The sequence below is a fragment of the Hordeum vulgare genome, chromosome 1H (genome assembly GCF_904849725.1).
Source record: "Hordeum vulgare subsp. vulgare chromosome 1H, MorexV3_pseudomolecules_assembly, whole genome shotgun sequence".
NCBI classification, from domain to species: domain Eukaryota; kingdom Viridiplantae; phylum Streptophyta; class Magnoliopsida; order Poales; family Poaceae; genus Hordeum; species Hordeum vulgare.
The window spans coordinates 178,691,902-178,713,020 of record NC_058518.1 but is presented as its reverse complement, the minus strand read 5'-3'; positions in this window follow the sequence as shown (position 1 = coordinate 178,713,020).

The window sequence follows — 21,119 nt, the reverse complement described above, 5'->3', positions numbered from 1 at the left end:
GATATCGTCATGACTTTGCGTGGTTTTATCAATTGCTCGATAGTAATTTGTTCACCCACAGTATTATTTCCTATTTTGAGAGAAGCCTCTCGTGAACACTATGGCCCCCGGGTGTACTTCACACCATATTTTCAGCCTTACAATTTTACTTCGTTGCACTTTCCGCCTTCAGATCTCACTTTGTAATCAATCTTGAAAGGATTGACGACCCCTTTATAGCGTTGGGTGCAAGCTCTTTTGTGTTTGCACAGGTACTCTGGACTTGACAAGATTCTCCTACTGGATTGATACCTTGGTTCTCAAACCAAGGGAAATACTTACTGCTCCTATGCTGCATCGCCCTTTCCTCTTCAAGGGAAAAACCAACACAAGCTCAAGAGACGACAAAAGGATTTCTGTCGCCGTAGAAGGTAGCAGTCATCGTCGACGGGATACTCCATCTCCTGGGCTCCATCATCTGGTCGCAACAACGGATCAAGGGGACAAAGGGGGGGACCAAAGCAACGGTGAGTACTCATCAAAAGTACTCGCAAGACTGACATCAGAACTATGCTAAGTATGCTATAGTATCAAAGGAAGGGGTTTATATGTGGACTGACTGCAGCAATGCGAGAAAGAGAGGGAAGGCCTAGTACTATCGAAGACTAACATCTTCAAGGGTCTTGGAGCAATAGACCAGAGTAAAACATGTAACACAACTAATAGTCATATTATTGCAGCAATAATTAAATGAGGTCACGCCTAGATATTCTCCCTTGACTCCCTGCGAGGAAGCAATCCTGGAGAAAACATTCCAGTTAAGTAACAGTTGTAGTTGTATAAGATCAGGGCACAACTCCAAGTCGGTCTGTAACCATGGACACGGCTATCCGAATAGTTAATTTTCATCCCTGCAGGGGTGCACCAAGTTTCCCATCACGCTCGATAACACTCTGGCCGGACACACTTTTCTAGGTCATGCCCAGCCTCGGAATATCGACACGTCGCAGCCCCACCTAAGCTCAAGAGAGAGGCCAGCCCGTCGGTCTAAATCCTAAGAACAAAGGGGTCGCGGGCCCACTTGCCCTCTGCGCTCATGCACGATGCAAGGGCGGCGGATGTCAGTCCTAGAACCCCTTATTACAAGCGTGATGCATAGCCGGGCAACTCGGGCGCGCGCCGGTCCATTGCTGACATCTGAAGAGCTTCGGCTGATACCACGACCTCGAATACCCATAACTTCTCCCACGTAGCCGATTAGTGCAGAAGGTCTCTGACCAACCCATATCAAATACCAAAATCCATTAACATGTTAATTAACTCTTCGACACATCCACGCGGGAATCCACCCGCCTAAAATCTATTCATCGAAGATCCCAGTAACAAGCTCAAGTAACTGTGTGGTTGTAACATCAGGGGGGATCCGAAGTATGACCCTCGTTGGAATTCGAACAATGTAACCGTCAAGGTGGACTTAGTGGAATCACCCTCGAAGGTCTCACACTTGAGGGGTTGCACGAGAGAGTCATCGTCGGGAGTGGTGAAGGAGGAATCACCCTCGATGACCACGACTGACTAGCTATACTACAGAGATATCATCCTGAGTACTTCGCGAGGTGTCGCCCTCGGTACCCGATAGTAGCTCTGTAGTGTCGTACAACTAAGGGGGTGCAAGTGTTGTGTCGGTTCTTGGCTCGTCGATCAAGGATCAAGACTTGACGATAAAGCCGGGCAACTGGACTAAGGGGTCAGAGGGGACGAGTGCTCCACCTATACTAAACAGTTTAAAGTCGCGGTACTGAAAGTAGCAGTTCATAAAAAGCAGGCTATGCATCATAGATAGGAGCTAACTACAACAGTAGTAAAATTCTAAAGCAAGCATGAGGGAGAAAGATTAGGCGATATAGGGATGATCAAGGGGTTTGCTTGCCTTGTTGCTCTACGGCAAAGGTTTGGTCGTCGGGAGGGGTAGATGTACCCGGAAGCAGCATCAATCTCGAGGTCTACCGGTAAGAAGAGGGGGAAGAAATAATAAATATAAACACAGATGCAAACTCTAAGCATGACATGTCAAAGAAGGGTTAGGCATGAGCTAACGCAGTGCTATTTGTCATAGACGGGTTGGGAGAATATCAGATGATTTTTGCCGGGTATCTGGCTACTATGGGTCAAAGAAAAACGGTGGAAAAGATTCACGTTTGCTATGCTAGGGACACGTGACAAACGAACGGATAGCGTATACAGTTTCGTCTCATTCTCGTGATCAACTTTCGTTTTCAAAATATTTTCATCCGACTTACAGTTTATTTTATAATAATTTCTTAAAGATTTTATTCAATATTAGGAATTAAACAGATTTAACTAATTCAGCTAATTAAAAATGACAACATGGTGATGTCAGCATGACATGAGCAGTCAACACGGGTATCATACACTGCCTAGGATATTTTATTTACCTTAGCAACAAATTTAGTAAACAATTTTAATTAATCAATTTACCTAATCTTTAAACATTATAATTACTAAATACTTATTTATATATTATTATAATTATTATTATTAAATCCTAATTATCCAAACAATAATTATTTTTTAACTAAATAATTAACCCAATTAATTAATTTATTAATATTCAATATTTATAAAACTATTTTTTACTTTTATTTCTACACGATTTACGAGGGGCCCCACGTGTCATTTGGTGGGAGTTGTGGGGTCCAACTATCACAGGACAGCGAGACCTACCTACGCTAAACGCACACACAAGTTGTACACACACATTTACACATACATAAATTTATTCACATATATAATCTCGTACATACATACCCTTGTACATACATACACACATATATAAATACTTTTTCTTTGTCATTTTTGTTCTAAACCATCTCAGGGGCTAATCCCCTCTGTCTAACACGAAGGAATGAGGGCCCTGGTGGAGGCCGTCCACCGGTAGTGGCCATAGCGCGCACGGCGGCCGGAGTTCGCCGGAGTGTGGGAAAATGGGGAGGAGGGCAGGAGCCCGAGGGCTCACCGGGGATGTAGGGTGGCTGGTTTGGCGAGGCTTGGTGGAGCCGTTGAGGAGGAGGCGGGGACGAGGATCCGGTGCGGCGGTGCAGTTCCGGTGGCGGAGGAGCTCCTGCTAGGATGCCGATGGCGGAGGGGGCCAATCTGGTGGTTGAGGGCGACGACAGGGTGCCGAACTCGGCGCAGGGTGGTCCTGGCATGATGAGTCGCTCGTGGTGCAGGGCTGGCCCGTGCGAGGCGGCCGGAGGAGGGCCGGTGACGGGGTTGCCAGAGGAGGAGGGGTCGGCCTCCCAAGCTCGAGCCTTCCTAGATCGAGTGGGAGGGGCAGGGCTGCAAGGGGAAGGAGGAGAGGCGAGGGAGAGCCAGTGCGCGAAAGGAAGAGGGAGGCTGACGAGGTGGAGCCAGGGGCTGGCTCGGTGGCTCCTGACGATGGGGGAGCCAGGTGGGAGCCGAGCGAGGAGGGGGCGAGGGCTCGTGGGGAATGCTCGACGAGGTGAGCATGAGGGAGGAGAGGGGCGTTCGGCGTGGTGGGGAAACGAGGGGCGAGCACTAGGAGAGGCGAGGGAATCAGGCGATGGGGGTGGCGAGTGGACGTTGGATCGTGGGGAGGTGGGTCTGGATCGAGCGAGGGTGGGCAGCGCGAGGGGAGAGGAACGAGGGGCTGGCACCCCTTGTGCCTTCTAGCGGCGAGGTGTAGGGAGTGGGATGAGGTTGCAGTTTGGGCTAGGGTTTCGAGGGGGTCTTATACCCCAAGGTGGAGATGGGCTAGTGTGTGGTCGGCTGGGTCGGGGCCTTTTTTTTAATTATTTATTTTGTTTTCTATTTTAACAGTATCTATTTTACTTATTTAGAGGCTCTAAAATACTTCCAAAATACCCGCTCCAATTTTCTAAAATCTTATATAGTATTTGTAACCCATCCGACATTTATTTTTAGTTTCTCAAAACTTTTAAATGCACTTTTCGGACGGATTAAATTTGCAACCGAATTGAAAGGGGTTTGAACCGACACGAGTTTAACAATAGTATCAACGGTGACGTGGCATCATTAGCATAGGATTAGTGTAGCTTAATTACATACATTACTGTAGCAAAAGCTGAGGATGTCACAACTCTCCCCTACTAATAGGAATTTTCGTCCCGAGAATTTATAGGTAGAAGGAAAGAGCTCGGGGTATTCATCACAAAGATGATCATCGCGTTCCCATGTGGCTTCGTCTTTAAAATGATTTGACCACTTCACTTTAAGGAACTTGGTGACTTTGCGACGAGTGTGATGTTCAGCCTGATCGAGAATGGGGATCGGATGCTCTTTATAAGGGAGGTCTTGTTGCAGCTCAAGCATATCATCATACTTAAAGCAGCGGTGGAGCTGAGACACATGGAAGACATCGTGAACCTGAGAATGGTTCGCCGGTAGTTCCAATTGATAAGCCACTCTTCCATGCCTTTTGAGAACAGTGAAAGGACCAATATAGGGAGGAGCTAACTTGCCCTTGATCCCAAAACTGTGTGCACCTCTCATTGGTGTGACACGAAGATAAGCATTTTGATGACGAGATGATGTATATACTTCTCGCACCTCGTTGGTTACCCCAACTCGAAGGTTGAGATGTAGTCGGTAGCAAGTTTTCCCCCACATGGGAACTGTAAGGTTTATCGAAACAGTAGGACTCCTAGGATCAACAAGTAGGTGTCTTCTAGCCTGACGCTAGCAGAAGACGTGGATCTGCACACACACAAATAACTTTGCTCCCAACGAGTACAGAGAAGTTGTCAATCTCTCCGTCCTTGTAGTTTTCAAAGGGTCAAAAAACAAGCGCGAAGGTAATAGTGATTGCAACGGAAAAGTCAATGAAAGCGGTAAACGATGGAGGTGTCAGAAATGATGGTGATATGGACCGGAGTCACATGATGTTCACTAGTGATGCCTCTCTCCCAAAATACGATAAACAACTATCCTTGGGTAAACAAATCATAGTTGGGCAATTGACAGAATTATGAACGCACATCAATGCTAATGATGCTACTTGATAGTAAGAGGTTCAATAGTAATGGGAAGTACGCCAAGACAAGTAGACCATTTATTGATCAACATCTACTTACTAATCATCCACCTTGCCATATCTATGCAGAACATCTCTCCGGTATTAATTTGCGAGCCCCATCGAAAGTGTAAACTCAAAGCAACGGACAACTGCATTAACGAACTATGCGTAAGGTAAACAATCCTTGCAACCGTGGTCACAAGCATCGTTGTTTTCTACCTGGTGGCAACAACACATACCCTAGACTCATGTATCTGTCACTCAAGCTAGACATCGAGGGGCATGAACCCACAATCATGCATAACGCTCCTTCTTGGAGTTACAATCTACTACTCGGCCAAAGCAATAAACAGCAACGGAGAACATGCATGAATAACTGAGGAACATAATATAAAAGGATAATCAAATATATAACTCATAACAATCTAAACATAATCTCATAATCCATCGGATCCCAACAAATCGAGCATAACAATAGCAAGAGAATTGCATAGATGCCCTGATCTTGTAGGGCAGCTCACAAGCTAACCATTGAAGCACAAGATTGGAGAGAAGACATCACATAGCTACTGGTCATGGACCCATGGTCCAAGGAGGAATACTCACGGCACATCGTGGAAGTGTACATGGTGGTGGAGAAGCTCCCGGAGGTCAATCCTCCCTCATACAGGGTGCCGGGAAGAGGTCTCCTGACACTCCCGGTCTCAGAAGCGCTGCGGCGGCGAAACGATGGACAAATTCGCGATTCTGGAAGTTGTGGAAGGGTTTCCTCTTGGGACTCTAAATATAGGCCAAAGGGGGGCACGAGAGGAGGTCGGGCCCACGCAGGCGGCCTCCTAGCATGGCCTAGGGCCTGGCCACGCCAGCAGGTCAGCTAGGCAGCCCCTATCCCTCCTCTGGCCCATCTTCGGTGGTCCGGAAGCTTCCGTTTTGCTGATTTTGTATATATTTTTCCTGGAATTTTTCGGGCTTCACAAAATTGGGTAAAAGCACCTGCAAAATAGATATCAGCAGACATAAACTGGCACTGGGTGCACTGAGTTAGTAGGTTAGTCCAAATATGTGTAAAATGATATAAAGGTGTAGCAAAACATGTAACAATGTCACCCAAAAGAACATGGAACGAGCAGAAATTATATATACATTTGGGATGTATCAACATCCCAAAGCTTAATTTCTGCTCTTTCTCGAGTAGATAAATGATAACACAATAATTTCTGTGGTGACATGCTAACACACCTACAAGAACTTGAAAGTAAAGAAAGTAAGATAGGTAATTCAAGTCAAGATAATAATAAGAAAGAGTCTATATCTAGTATTGAGTTTAGCAAAGTAAGAACATAAAGGTGCAAGAGCTTTCGTTATCCGTGATTCGAATGTCTCCAAATGGTGTTTGTGTGCAAGAAGTGGGAGATGGGTTGAGATCATAAAATAAATTTTTTAATTGAGTACTCAATCTATTAAAACTTCACACTTGTTCTCCTTCAGAATCTTATTTTGACTCATCCCGAGACCACTAGTCAGGCACAAGTCAAAATGATCCTCTCCCTTTCGACTTTGAGCACTCATGCAATCGATGAGCGTAAGAAAGATATGTTGGCACTTAGGATGCCAAAGAGAATAATGATGGGGAAGGAAGAGAAAAAGGTGTGAAAGGCTCACATCAATGAGGACAACCATAGGCGAGAGAAAGCCAAATGATATATATGATTTGAGGAGTAGGGATTGCTATGTAAGGGATGCACATATGAGCTAAGGTAAGCTCTCCAATGAAACTAGTGGGGGTGCATCCAACTCGTTTGCTCATGAAGACCTAGAGCTCATTTAAGGAGGCTCATCATTGGAATATCGAAACGAAATTCTATAGTGTAAGGGTTCCCACATAGTTATGCATGAATGATAATCTCTATGTAGTACAAATATAGCAATGGAATACGAGTGTGGATCTTCAAAAGGAATAGTAGTGTTGCCCCCTTCTGTCTTTTTATTTATTTTTTCTTTTTCTGTTTTTTTTGAATTTTTTGTGACCTCTTTGGCTCTTTCTTTTTATCTCTCATTTATCCTCTTTGGGATCTTTTGTTTGTCCTCTTTGGGATCTTTTCCTCACTTAAGGGCAACAATCTATGTTTTACATGAATAAAAACAAGATCATCACACTTTATAAGAAGTACTCAACATAAAGACGAGTGAAACCTATCATGTTGTATGCAAATGTATGCTTCTGCTAGTGTAGCAGGATAGGCAATGATACTAGCGCGTCATGTGGCAATAATTGGGGCAAAGCCCAACTATCATGCGGCTCTACGATCAAGCAAAAGCATGTATGACATGAAGATCAAGTCATGAGATGATGAATGTTGCATGGCAATGTATCTCAGAAAGGCTATGGAAATGTCTTAATAGGTAGGTATGTTGGTTGTTTTGAGGAAAGATATAATAAGGCTTATGTATGACAGAGCGTATCATGTCATGGGTTTGGATCCACCGGCGGAGTTTGCACCAACTCTCTATGTGAGAAAGGGAAATGCATGATACCGAAGAGGCTAGCAAATTATGGATGGTGGAAGTGCCAACAATCGAATACTCACATTAGTCCGAAGAACTCATACACTTATTATCGGCAATTCTCTATCTAGTTAGGAAATTCACAAAGAGACAAGTACCTCGAGGAGGAGTGTTTGGGCGTTTGGTTATCCTTGCGCATCCTCGAATCATGGTAATGTGAGGGTACTCTATATATTCCAACCCCTCCAGAGGTTAGCGATCAATTTAGTAGCTAGAGTTCTCAACTAAGTTTTAGTTTTTGAAAAACACACAGATTTCCCAAAATACGAGACCTATCACTAATAGGCTCAATCTCCTGGCACCTAGTCCAAACATTACCCAAGTCAATACCTCAAAAATATTGCAGGTTACTACTATACTTAAATAGCAATCTTAGTTACCTACTCATGCATGACTAAACTCAGTGCAACAAGTCAACTCTCTAAACAGGATAAGCATGATAACTCAAGAGAGTTCCAAAAACAACCTAAATAAAAGCTCTTAAAAAGATAAGCATGAAAACTAAGAGCTAAGCATGACAATAGCTATGTAAAGATGAAGAACACACACAAAAAGATAAGCATGAAAACCTATGTTGTGTTCTAAAGTGGAATGGAGCGTGTCTCTCTCCCAAACAAGATAGGCTAGGTTCCGACTTGTTATGAACAGCAAACAAAACTAAAGCAAACTAAAAAGTAAATAGCGCGACGGTCCAAGCATAGCACATAACATATGAAGTGATTAAAATATAGCATGGAGATGGACGAACTGATGATTGTTGATAGAGAAGGGGATGCACGGGGGCATCCCCAAGCTTAGACGCTTGAGTATCCTTGAATATTTCTTGGGTGCATGGGGACATCCCCAAGCTTGAGCGCTTGATACTCCTGTATCTTCTTTCATCATCTCCCATTGCATACTTGCAAACTCCCTTCATACGAAACTCATCATAAGTTGATTAGAGTGGTTAGTATCCTTAATAAAATAATTCATTACCTGCTGGAAATAAAGATTTTCATGAAAAAACTACTGCTTCTCATGATTGCCCAAAGGTTTTTGCAAATAAAAACTAAGCTTAGGATTTGCAAAACAATGGAAACATAAAACATGGCAGAATCTGTGAAAAACAGAACAAAAGGTAGTAAATAATTTATTCGGGGTACTTATGGACATCAAATTAAAAACCTCAGAACAGATGCCAGAACAGAAATTATATAGAACATGCTGTCAAAAAATTCATATAAAAAAGATGATCTGGTGATGTTTGGCGAATTTTTCCTTCACGCACACCGAATCTGTTTCTGGACAACATGTCACAATTTTTGAACTTTCTTGCAATCGGAGGCTATAACTTGGCACAAAGCTTAAAAATAAAGATACAATGATGTTGCTACAGTAGTTACAAGCATCAATACCACTAAAACTGAAAGAAAAAATGTGGGGACCCCGACTTACGAGTCGAGATCGTCGATTGAACGTGGTCAGTGATCCCAGAGATCAATGCTCACCGAACACACAGATACTAAATATTAAGAGTCTTACATCCAAATACGGAATTATTACATCACGTAACCGAATGGTAAAGTTCACAAAGTAGGGCCTATAAGGTCAAATGACACAGATACAGCTAGTAGCGGAAATCTTAGGGCTAAGCGGGTGCCCATGCCATCAGCCTACACCAACAGGCATTCTGACTGGGAAGTGTCCTAGTTTGCAGGGGCTTATCAGAAGACATACTCATCTCCAAACTACGGTCCTTCCATGTCTGGTCAATAATATAACCAGTGGCAAGCCAATGAGTACTTTTGAATGTACTCGCAAACAGCCCATGATATAAACAATGCAATTGAAGGATAACAAGTAATATGCATCTTGGTGGATAGCATCTTGAGTGTAAATAATCATGATCATGGAGGTGCAACAGAAGTTAAATGTTACTTTGAAGAACAGGTTACAGATATCAACATATCTGTCAAGGGCTGAACAGTCCGGGTTCACCCTATATGCCAAGTCACCAAACTTGGTCATATCAACTGTTTCATAAAACAACATTTACGACATACTCACACACACTTGGTTATGTGGAAATGTCTGGGCATAGTTTAAGCAGGATTAGCCACCTGTCCTTGACCCTGGACACAACTATTCGAATAGTTTTACACTCTGCGAGGTAGTACGCTGGACCCATGAGATCTGGGAAACTTTTGTGTCATCCACAACTCACGGTATATAACATACCCGAGGTAAGTACCCGATCAATGCCTTTCCCCTAACGATACTAGACGAAGAGGTCCACTCGATTGGTACCCAGCCCACATGTTGTACGAGCACCAACTCTGGACAGTATCAACCATGCAGGGGCCAACGTTGTGCCTGGAATACGTAAAAATGCAATAGTCGCCCTACCTGGCACGACCCCATGACGAGAGTGACCACACATCACTCCCGCCACTAGTAATGTGGCTCTTTGCTGGCACCGACCAGTGTAATCAACAAAGCCCTGTCCCATAAAGGGGTAACATGGTCGTACATGTAAGGTTGGGACTATCGACACATCATAAATCTAATCCCATTTCCGAAACCACTCACACCAAAATACCCGGTGCACCACTTCTCCAAAAGTGGCCACCTATCTCATCATCACCCTCCGGCATTAGTGGCATCCGACGGGGTTTTCATAAACCTTTCATTTTATACCAACATCATGCTCATGCTACTATGCTTAGCTCTACTTGTCAACATGATATTAGCGTGACCCTCATAGGTGGTAGGATCATGCTGAAAATGCAAGTGCTCCGGAGGAGCCATCGGTAACATCACTTCAATGATTTACCGATGCTTATGGTCACATGCAATGGAAATATTGGCTACACTAGCATGCAATATAAATTATGCTCAGTCTTTGTCAAAGGGTTGCTTGCCTTGGTCAACTAGGTATCCGGGGTCTTCGAGGTCTTCAAGTCCAACTCCTTTGTCACACGGGTTTTCTGTCGTCGTAATAAATAAAAGCAATAAGTAGCTCACTCCAAGCAGATCACAAAGTCACTTTAAAAATGTTGTTTAATTCTGATAAATCCATATTGTTATTTTAAAAATATTTGTCTGTGGTTTTAAAAATCAATATAACAGAAGCAAAAATATTCCAAATTAACCCTTTTTATTATTATAAAACAGAATAGTTGTTGCAAAAATTCATCCAATGGCTTTGTTAAATACTACACTTTTTTAGAAAAATAACAGTGGAAGAATCATATTATTTCACTAGTTAAATCTCTTTACAAAAATCATTTAAAATCAAGTTTTAAATAAAAAGAAAAAGGGCTACAGCCCCTAGCCTAGCTCTGCCTTGGACTGGGCCGGCCCACTGGCCAGCCAACCAGCCTACCCAGGTGCGCGCGCCGTCAGGTTTGAACCTGACGCGCGGGCCCCTGCGGTCAGTGGTTGCGGGCAGCGAGGGAAAGAGAGATGGGCCACCGACAGGTGGGGCACACCTATCGAGGTCGTCTCCTACCTCTGGCCAGAGAGGAGGAGGAGCACGCCGCTGTGGCTACCGACGTCCTCGGGCCTTAACGATGACATGCATGGGTCCGGCTCGTCATCGCCTACCTTCTGGTGGTCGAGTCGACGCCGGAGGGTATCTGGTTCACCGACGACGAGGTAGCCGCGGCAGAGGGTTTTCGGGTGAAGGTGGAGGAGGCAGCTACGAGCACGAAATCGCTCGGGGAAGAGGGGGGAAAGCTTCTTGGTGTCACGGGAGTGCTCTAGTGGGCAGAGGGACGCGGGAGCCGATGTGTAGCCGGAGATCGACAAGAGCTTCAAGGCGGAGGGGCCTCGGTCGATCTCGAGCACCGGGGCTATTCTTGCTCAATGGGGTGGCTAGGGAGGTGATTGAGGTCTTGGTGAGGTGGAGCGAGGGGTTCTGGAGCGAGGGGAGTGGCTATTTATAGGCCCGCAATGGTGAGACGACTAGGGAGCTCCGGTGATCCACCGTGGCGTGCATGGGGTTACAGAAGCAGGCTGGGGTCGAAACCACGGTCTCAGGACGTGGTTTTGGACCTGCAGGACTCACTGCGAGAGAGAGAGAGAGATGAGAGATGAGCTATCGTGGCCACGCTCCTCTGGAGCTTCTGGTGCGTGGGGGTACAAGTCGCACCGGCTATTAGCGCGGGAAAGGAGGGTCCCTGAGGGCTGCCTGATGCACAGAGGTTGTCGGGGAAGAGGAGAGACACCGCGGCGAGGCTGGAAATGGCGGAGGGAGTTGCCCCCACCTTGGTTTCTCTCTATAGCATGCCCAGAGCGCAGCTTTGGCATGGCACGGCATGCTGGCACGCTCTGGGGTGCCTTCGACGTGTCTAGCGTGTCCTGGGCACTGGCTTGGAGATGCCTAGCCGTTGGAGTCCCGTGGGAGCCTTGGCTGGTCAAAGAGAGAAATAGAAACAAGTGTTGTCAGCCTTGGGCTGAAGCTTAAATTGGAGATTTTGGTTTATCTACTTTGAACCAGAGAGGGGCCACTTGACTGGAGTTAGGCATTGATGTCAGCCACCTAATCTACGAGTTTGGGAGAATGTGATTGGGTTTAGCTAAGGTTAGGAGGTGTTTTACCCAACTGTCAGAAGGTGCTCGACAATTGTTTGGGGTGGTTGCGCCCCACCACTGGCTACACAACTTAACAGGATTGGGTTTGGTGCTAAAACAAGGGGTTCCACCAAGTTTGAGCTCCATTGGACAAGTTTAGCTTTGTAACTAGAAAACATCACCAAATGACCAAATCTATTCCTTCCAAAGAGAGTGTGGGCAAATCAAGTCCCACAAATCCCATTTTTGGCATGGAGTCCTCATTTGAGGTATTAGGCAGTCCTGCAAAGTTTAGCTCCATTTGATAAACTTTGCCATGTAGAGTTGCCCTAACTTCATACTGGACAGAAGGGGTTTTGCAATTCTTTGGTGACCTGAACAGCCTTGGATCAAGTTGAATTTTTTTATGGGCACCAAATATGGCTTAGGAATACCACTGGAATTTTCTAGGGATTTATTGAAAATATTTCCTTTGGAAATATTTCAAAAGTTCAAAACAGACACAAAGGGTTTTTCAGGGTTTTTCTCAAATAATAATAATATGAATAGGGGTTGAAAATCTTATGTATGGAAAAATATATGTCCTTGTGAGTATCTCCAAATTTTCTCAATTTTTCTCAAGGCAGAAAAGTATTTTTCCATATAGGAATATCATTTCTGGCCTGAGAAATGGACATGTAAATAAAATAGGAAAATAATTTATAAAATAATTATTTTATGGGTTTGGTGAATTAAAATGGTGCTAGAATCACATCACCAACTTTGGGTAAGAGCACACCTTGCCATCAAGGACTTGTAGTGCAACCCAAAGCAGGGTTTTGAATTATCCAAAAATAAGAAAAAGGATTTGGAAAATAATTAGGTTATGAGAAATGGGGTTTTTGATATCACACACTCAAGCATTCAAGCATAAAATGGCAATCATGGCACTCACAACATTAGTTTTGAAAAAGTTTTAATAAACTCATATTTTTGAATTAGAGAAAAACTGACAGTGAAAACAGGGTGTGACAAACCTATCCCCCTTACAAGAATCTCATCCCCGAGATTCGTGAGCTAGGTGCTAAAAAGGTACGAAATCTCAGATCGGATATAGTCTCCACCATCCCAGGTTGCTTCTGCTTTGTTGTGGTTGCTCCACTGAACCTTGAAATACTTGATGGTGCGGCTTCTGGTGCAATGCTCTACTTCATCCAGGTTGCAGATCCGCCTCTCACGATAAGTGAGATCTGACTGAAGGTCATTGGCCTTATGGTCAATGTCCTTATAAGGATCTGGACGATTTGGCGCTTGAAAACACTTCTGAAGTTGTGACACGTGGAAGACTTTGTGCACACCCGAAAGTTCCCGAGGTAGCTCCAACTGGTAAGCAACTTCTCCATGCCTCGCCGTTATCTTAAAAGGTCTAATGAACCTTGGATCAAGTTTCCCCTTGACGGGGAAACGCTTGGTTCCCTTGAGAGGTGAGATGCGGAGGTACACTTGGTCTCCGGGAACGAACTCCACTTCTCTGTGGTGAGAATGCGCATAGCTCTTTTGGCGCGACTTGGCTGCCTTCAGGTTCTCTCGGACAAGCTGCAACTTATCTTCTGCCTCTTGCAGAACTTCATGCCCGAAATCAACCCTTCACCGCTTTCGGACCAGTTGAGCAGGGTGCGGCACTTTTGTCCGTACAACACTTCAAATGGTGCCATCTAGAGATTGGACTAGTAGTTGTTGTTGTAGGAGAATTTGGCGAACGGTAGAGAGTCCTCCCATTTCGCACCATGAGCCAAGACACTTGCGCGGAGCATATCCTCGAGTATCTGGTTTACTCTCTCCGCCTGTCCGCCCGTCTGTGGGTCAAAGGCGGTGCTGAAGGAGAGCTTGGTTTCAAGGGCTTCTTGGAACTTCTTCCAGAATCTTGAGGTGAACTGCGTGCCTCGATCAGATACAATCTCCTTGGGAACTCCGTGAAGGCTCACAATACGCTCAATGTAGAGGTTAGTCAACTTGTCGCCCCCATAGGTGGTGCTGACCGGGATGAAGTGAGACACCTTGGTCAGATGGTCGACGATGACCCATATAGAGTCATGGCCTGTGCTAGACCTGGGTAAGCCGGTGACGAAGTCCATTCATACTTTGTCCCACTTCCATTCTGGCACTTGGAGAGGTTGTAGAAGTCCAGCAGGTCATTGATCGTTAGCCTTGACTTGCTGGCACACGTTGCACTTGGCAACATAAGACGCTATTTCTCTCTTCATGCCATGCCACCAGAATCTTTCTCAGAGATCTTTATACATCTTGGTACCACCGGGCTGAATAGAGTAGGGTGTCTCATGTGCTTCCTACACGATCAAGTCCTTGAGTTCTGCCTTGTTGGGTACGCATAAACGTTTCCCAAATCACACTACTCATTGCTCATCCACCGAGAATTCTGGGCCTCGCCTTCCTGGATCTTCTTCTTGATGCCTTCAATGCTCGTGTGCCCCTTCTAGGGCCACCTTGATATCGTCAGCCAACGTTGGTTTGACTTCGAGGTTAGCCAGGAATCCAGATTCCACTAGCTCCAACCCGAAGCTCTCCATTTCTTCATATAAGGCAGGTAGCCTTTCCTTGAGCATAATGTTCAAGGTGCTGGCCTTCCTGCTTAAGGCACCAGCCACTACATTGGCCTTACCGGGATGGTATTGAATGCTGAGGTCGTAGTCTTTGATTAACTCGAACCATCTTCCTTGCCTCATATTCAATTCCCTATGAATAAAGATATACTTCAGACTTTTGTGGTCAGTGTATATTTCACATCGCTTCCCCAGAAGGTAACGTCGCCATGTCTTTAGAGCATGCACTACTGCTGCCAACTCGAGATCATGGGTGGCATAATTCTCCTCATGCGGGGCGCAGTTGCCATGATAGATACGCCACGACCCTGCCGTCTTGCATTAGGACTCCACCGAGACCGGTTATGGAGGCATCACAATATACCACAAACTCCTTGCTGATATCTAGAGTAGCCAATACCGTGGCGGTCGTCAGTCTCTTCTTCAACTCCTGGAAGCTTGCTTCACACTCCGGCATCAATTCAAACTTCTTGCCTTTCTTGAAGAGCTTAGTCATGGGTCGAGCGATGCGGGAGAATCCCTCTACGAACTTGCGGTAATATACCGCGAGTCCGAGGAAGCTCCTGACTTCCTTCACATCGATTGGCGACTCCGAGTTGGTTACCGTAGTAATCTTGGAAGGATCGACCGCCAATCCACTTGCCGTCATGGTATAACCCAAGAATCGAACTTCGTTCAGCCAGAATTAGCATTTGCTGAATTTGGCATAAAGTTGGTGCTCTTGAAGCTTCTCCAACACTAACCTCAAGTGTTTCTCATGCTCTTCTTCGGACTTGGAGAAGATTAATATGTCATCAATAAATACGAAGACCAACTTATCCAGGTATTCCATGAAGATCTTGTTCATGAGGAACATGAAGTAAGCTGGGGCATTTGTCAACCCAAAAGACATGACAGTGCACTTGTATAGACTGTACCGGGTCACGAACACAGTCTTGGGTATGTCTTCAGGTCGGATCTTCAGCTGGTAATATCCAGATCGGAGATTGATCTTGGAAAATAGCTTGGCTCCATTTAACTCGTCAAACAAGTCTTCAATCTTGGGGAGTGGGTACTTGTTCTTGATCATGACCTCATTAAGGGAACGGTAATCGACGCAGAGTCTGATTGTCCCATCCTTCTTAGACATGAATAGAATAGGTGATCCCCAAGGTGATGCACTCGGACGAATGAATCCTTTCCTGACTTGCTCATCGAGCTGCTTCTTCAGCCCTGCTAGCTCTTCGGATCCCATCCTATCAGGCTTCTTAGAGAGAGGCCTCGATCCGTGCATGATCTCAATGATGAACTGGATGTCTCGGTCGGGAGGCATCCCTGGTAGCTCATCAGGAAAATTGTCCGGGTACTCACAGACTATCGGCACTCGGTCCAGCTCTTCTCCCGACAGGGTATTAACCTGCGGTACACGAGTGGATACTGTCTCAGAGACATACTTTACTTTGACCCCTTGGTCGCTTGTCATGGTAATTGCCCTGTTGGCACAGTCCAAGATGCTCTGGTGTTTGGCCAACCAATCCATACCAAGAATTACTTCTAGGCCTTGTGACTTAATGACGATGAGATCTCCTGAGAAGATTATACCATTGATAACAACCCTGACTCCTCTACACCCTAGGTTGGTCCTTAACACTTCTCCCGGGGTATGTCCCGCCATTTTTCCGTTAAGCATGGTAGGCTTCAAACCACACTTTTCCGCAAATCTTTGAGTAACAAAAGAATGCGAAGCACCACAATCAAACAATATTGTTGTTGGGGTGGAGTTGACGAGGAACGTACCAGAATGCAGTCCGGGTCTTCCTATGCCTCTTCTATGGAGATGTGATTAATATGTCACCTGCTATGATACTGTTGATTGCGGGGAGCTTGGTTCTTGCATGGTGCTCCTTGACCTTGATTTGGCCCATTGGGGCGCGGTGCGTCGGGCTTCTTGTTGGGACGCTGCCTGGAATAGTGCATGGTCTGTCCACATCCAAAACAGGTAACTTGTGGTGGAAGGATGGTCTTGACTCCACTGTTGTTCGGTGGGTTGAATGCTATCTTGGTGTTGAATTGCTGCTGACACTGGTAGTTCTGGCAAAATGTTGAAGCCTTGTACTGCTGCTGCTGATAACTGGGTCTTTCTAGAGCTGACTGCCATGGGCGTGGCTTCGGATTACTAGGTCCTCCACTACCCATCAGCTTGCGCTTACGGGTGTCGTCCATTGCACGATGCTTATCTTCCAACATAAGGGCCTTATTACCCAAATCCCTGAAGGTCTGGCATTCACAAACAACTAGTTGATACTATAGTGACTGCTATAGTCCTTCCATAAAGCGTTCCACTTTAGCGGCCTCAATGTTGACGTCCTCTGGTGCATATCTTCACAGGAGGTTGAACTTCTTCAAATACTCCTTGAGGGATCCACTGCCTTGCCTTAATTCTCGGAATTCCCGCTTCTTAATGGTCATCATTCCGGGAGGAATGTGAGAAGCGCGGAATCCTTCCTTGAACATTGCCCAAGTGATGACTTGTCCTGCTCGCATGATCTGGAACCCATCCCACAAAGCTCTGGCCGTGCCTGCGAGACAGTGAGATGCATAAAGGACTTTCTCACGATCATCAGTGCATTTGACCAGCGCGAGGAGGTCTTCGATAGAAAAGATCCAGTCACCGGCATCCAATGGTTCAGTCGTCTCCGTGAATATGGGTGGTGTAGTCCGCATAAACGCAGATAGAGTAGAGCGACCGTTGCCATTCCCGTTCTGCGGCGGGTTGTTCACCAAGACTTGAGCCAACTGCTGAATAGCGACATTATTGGCTTAACTTTCCTCATGGGGAGCTTGAAGGAACTGAGCCATAGTCAAGCTTTCTGGAGGAGGCGGTGGTGGTGGAATATCGTCTTGCTGCTGCTCGTGGTGATCTCCAACTTGAGCGTTCCCTCTGGTTCCCTACTGCTGACCTACAGAAACAGAACCGGGGTTGCCGAAGGTGGTGGTGCGAGTTGAAATCACCATACTGTGAGGGGAGTAGACAGGTCAATATGCCGAACTTGCCGGAATCATAAGGGATGATGCTCTATTAAGGGGGTTTGGTGTCGTGCTAGTGTGAGATTTTTAAGCCAAAGATTTTTGGAAAAACCTAATGCATTGGATTAAAACAAGTGATGTAGTCGCTTACAAGCTGCCTAAGGAAGAAATGCGTCTTGCATCAAACATGCTTACACAACACTCATGGTTCGCATGAACCGATACATGAACTCACTACGCTTTGGGAGACTCCTAATTGCCTAAGCCGTAATCCTAAACGGCAGACTGCTAGGTCTCATAGGTGGGTTCTACAGGGTCTTCGTCTTCATCTTCATCGGTGCTTTCCTCCTTTAGAGGAGTGGGAGAAGGGAGTGGTCCATCATGGCGTCTCTTACTTGGCGAGGCGGTGAGGAGCTCAGTCTACTCTTCTGTGGTTAGACGGCGACTCTCAATAGGAGTGGCCTGAAGCGGTGGTACTCCTCCTCGGAAGGCAATGGTCGATCGCCCTCCGGGTGCTCCTTCCTTCTTAACCTTGTGGGTTTTCATCTTCTCCAAGAGAAGTAGGTCCTTGACTTGATGCAGTTCTTGGCGAATCTTCATCGACTCCTTGATCAAAAGATGCGTCAAAGTGTGGGAGGAGAGACTGAAGTAGGTCTAAAACCATAGTGGTGTCTCGTCCTCTGAAGATGGGTTGAGTGTCCAACTCCCATCTATCCCATCCTTAATAAAAGGTAGGTGACGAGTAGCTGGCTCGTTTGACATCTCGGGAAGGATGTCACGGAGACGCACGAGCGCCTCTCGTGCGGCTGTCTCCACTACCAATATCAGATCCTCCATCTATGGTCCATCAAAGAACCAACTAGTGGGAGAGTCATTAGCCTTCACTATCACGTCCACGTGATATTCCTTGGTATCGGCGTTGACCCAGTGCTCGTGGTAGAGGAAGATGGGCGTGCGACGTACATGACACTTCTCAAGGCTATCTCCCAAAATTAGGGGAAAGCCCATCTCTAGAAGCATCTCAGGTACGGCGGCCATCTACAAGATGTAGGGGAGAGGGTTAGAAAGTTTTAGTGGGTGCAGAAAATCTCAGGGATAAAGGCTAGGTGCACTAATCGTCTCGGCTATCGTCCATGCTACCTAAGGCTTCCTATAGTCAGGATGGCTCTGATACCAGCTGTGTGGGGACCCCGACTTACGAGTCGAGATCGCCGAATGAACATGCTCAATGATCCTAGAGATCAATGCTCACCGAACACACAGATACTGAATATTGAGAGTCTTACATCCAAGTACCGAATTATTACATCACGTGACTGAATGGTCAAGTTCACAAGGGAGGGCCTATAGGCCAAATCACACAGATACAACTAGTAGCGGAAATCTTAGGGCTAAGCGGGTGCCCATGCCATCAGCCTACACCAACATGCATTCTGACTGGGAAGCGTCCTAGTTCGCAGGGCCGTCTTCGAAGATGTACTCTTATCCAAACTCCGGTCCTTCCATTTCTGGTCAATAATATAACCAGTGGCAAGCTAATGAGTACTTTTGAATGTACTCGCAAACAGCCCATGATATGAACAATGCAAGTGAATGATAACAAGTAATATGCATCTTGGTGGATAGCATCTTGATTGTAAATAAACATGATCATGGAGGTGCAACAGAAGTTAAATGTTACTTGGAAGAACAGGTTACAGATATTAACATATCTGTCAAGGGCTGAACACTCCAGGTTCACCCTATATGCCAAGTCAACAAACTTGGTCGTATCAATTGTTTCATAAAACACCATTTACCACATACTCACACACAATTGGTTTATGCGGAAACGTAGTGAACGTAGTTTAAGCAAGATTACCCAACTGTCTTTGACCGTGGACGCGGCTATTCGTATAGTTTTACACTCTGCAGAGGTACTACGGTGGACCCACGAGATCCGGGAAACTTCCGTGTCATCCACGACTCGCGGTATATAACATACCCGAGGTAAGTACCCGATCAATGCCCTTCCCCTGACGATACTAGACAAAGAGGTCCACTCGATTGGTACCCAACCCACATGTTGTATGTCTTACGAGCACCGACTCTGGACAGTATCAACCATGCGGGGACCAACGGTGTGCCTGGATCACGTAAAAACGACATAGTCGCCCTACTTGGCACGACCCCATCACGAGAGTGACCACACATCACTCCCGCCCCTAGTAATGTGGCTCTTTGCTAGCACCGACCAGAGTAATCAACAAAGCCTCGTCCCATAAAGGGGTAATGTAGTCGTAAATGTAAGGTTGGGATGGTCGACACATCGTAAATATATTCCCATTTCCAAAACCACTCACACCAAAATACCCGGTGCACCACTTCTCCAAAGTGGCCACCTATCTCAACATCACCCTCGGGCATTACTGGCACCCGATGGGGTTTTCATAAACCTTTGATTTCATACCAACATCATGCTCATGCTACTATGCTTAGCTCTACTTGTCGACATGATATTAGCGTGACCCTCATAGGTTGTAGGATCATGCTCAAAATGCAAGTGCTTCGGAGGAGCCATCGATAACATCAGTTCAATGATTTACCAATGCTTATGGTCACATGCAACGGAAATATTTGCCACTCTAGCATGCAATATAACTTATGCTCAGTCATGGTCAAAGGGATGCTTGCCTTGATCAGGTAGGTATCCAGGGTTCTTCGACGTCTTCAAGTCCAACTCCTTCGTCACATGGGGTTTCTATCGTTATAATAAATAAAAGCAATAAGTAGATCACTCCAAAACAGATCACAAATCACTTTAAAAATGTTGTTTAATTCTGATAAATCCATATTGTTATTTTAAAAATATTTGTCTCTGGTTTTAGTATAAGAATGTTTTAAAAATCAATATAAGAGAAGCAAAAATATTCAAAACTAACCCTTTTTATTATTATAAAACATAATAGTTGTTGCAAAAATTCATCCAATGGTTCTATTAAATACTACACATTTTTAGAAAAATAACAGTGGAAGAATCATATTATCTCACGGGTTAAATCTTTTTACAAAAATCATTTAAAATCAAGTTTTAAATAAAAATAAAAAAGGGCTATAACCCCTGGTCTGGCTTGGCCTGGGACTGGGCCGGCCCACTGGCCATCCAACCAGCGTGCCTAGGCGCACGTGCCGTCAGGTTTGAACGTGACGAGCGGGCCCGTGCGGTCAATGGCTGCATGCAGTGAGGGAGAGAGAGATGGGCACCGACAGGTGGGGCACACCTGTCGGGGTCGTCTCCTACCTCTGGCCAAAGAGGAGGAGGAGCACGCCGGCATTGCTACCGACGTCCTCGGGCCCTA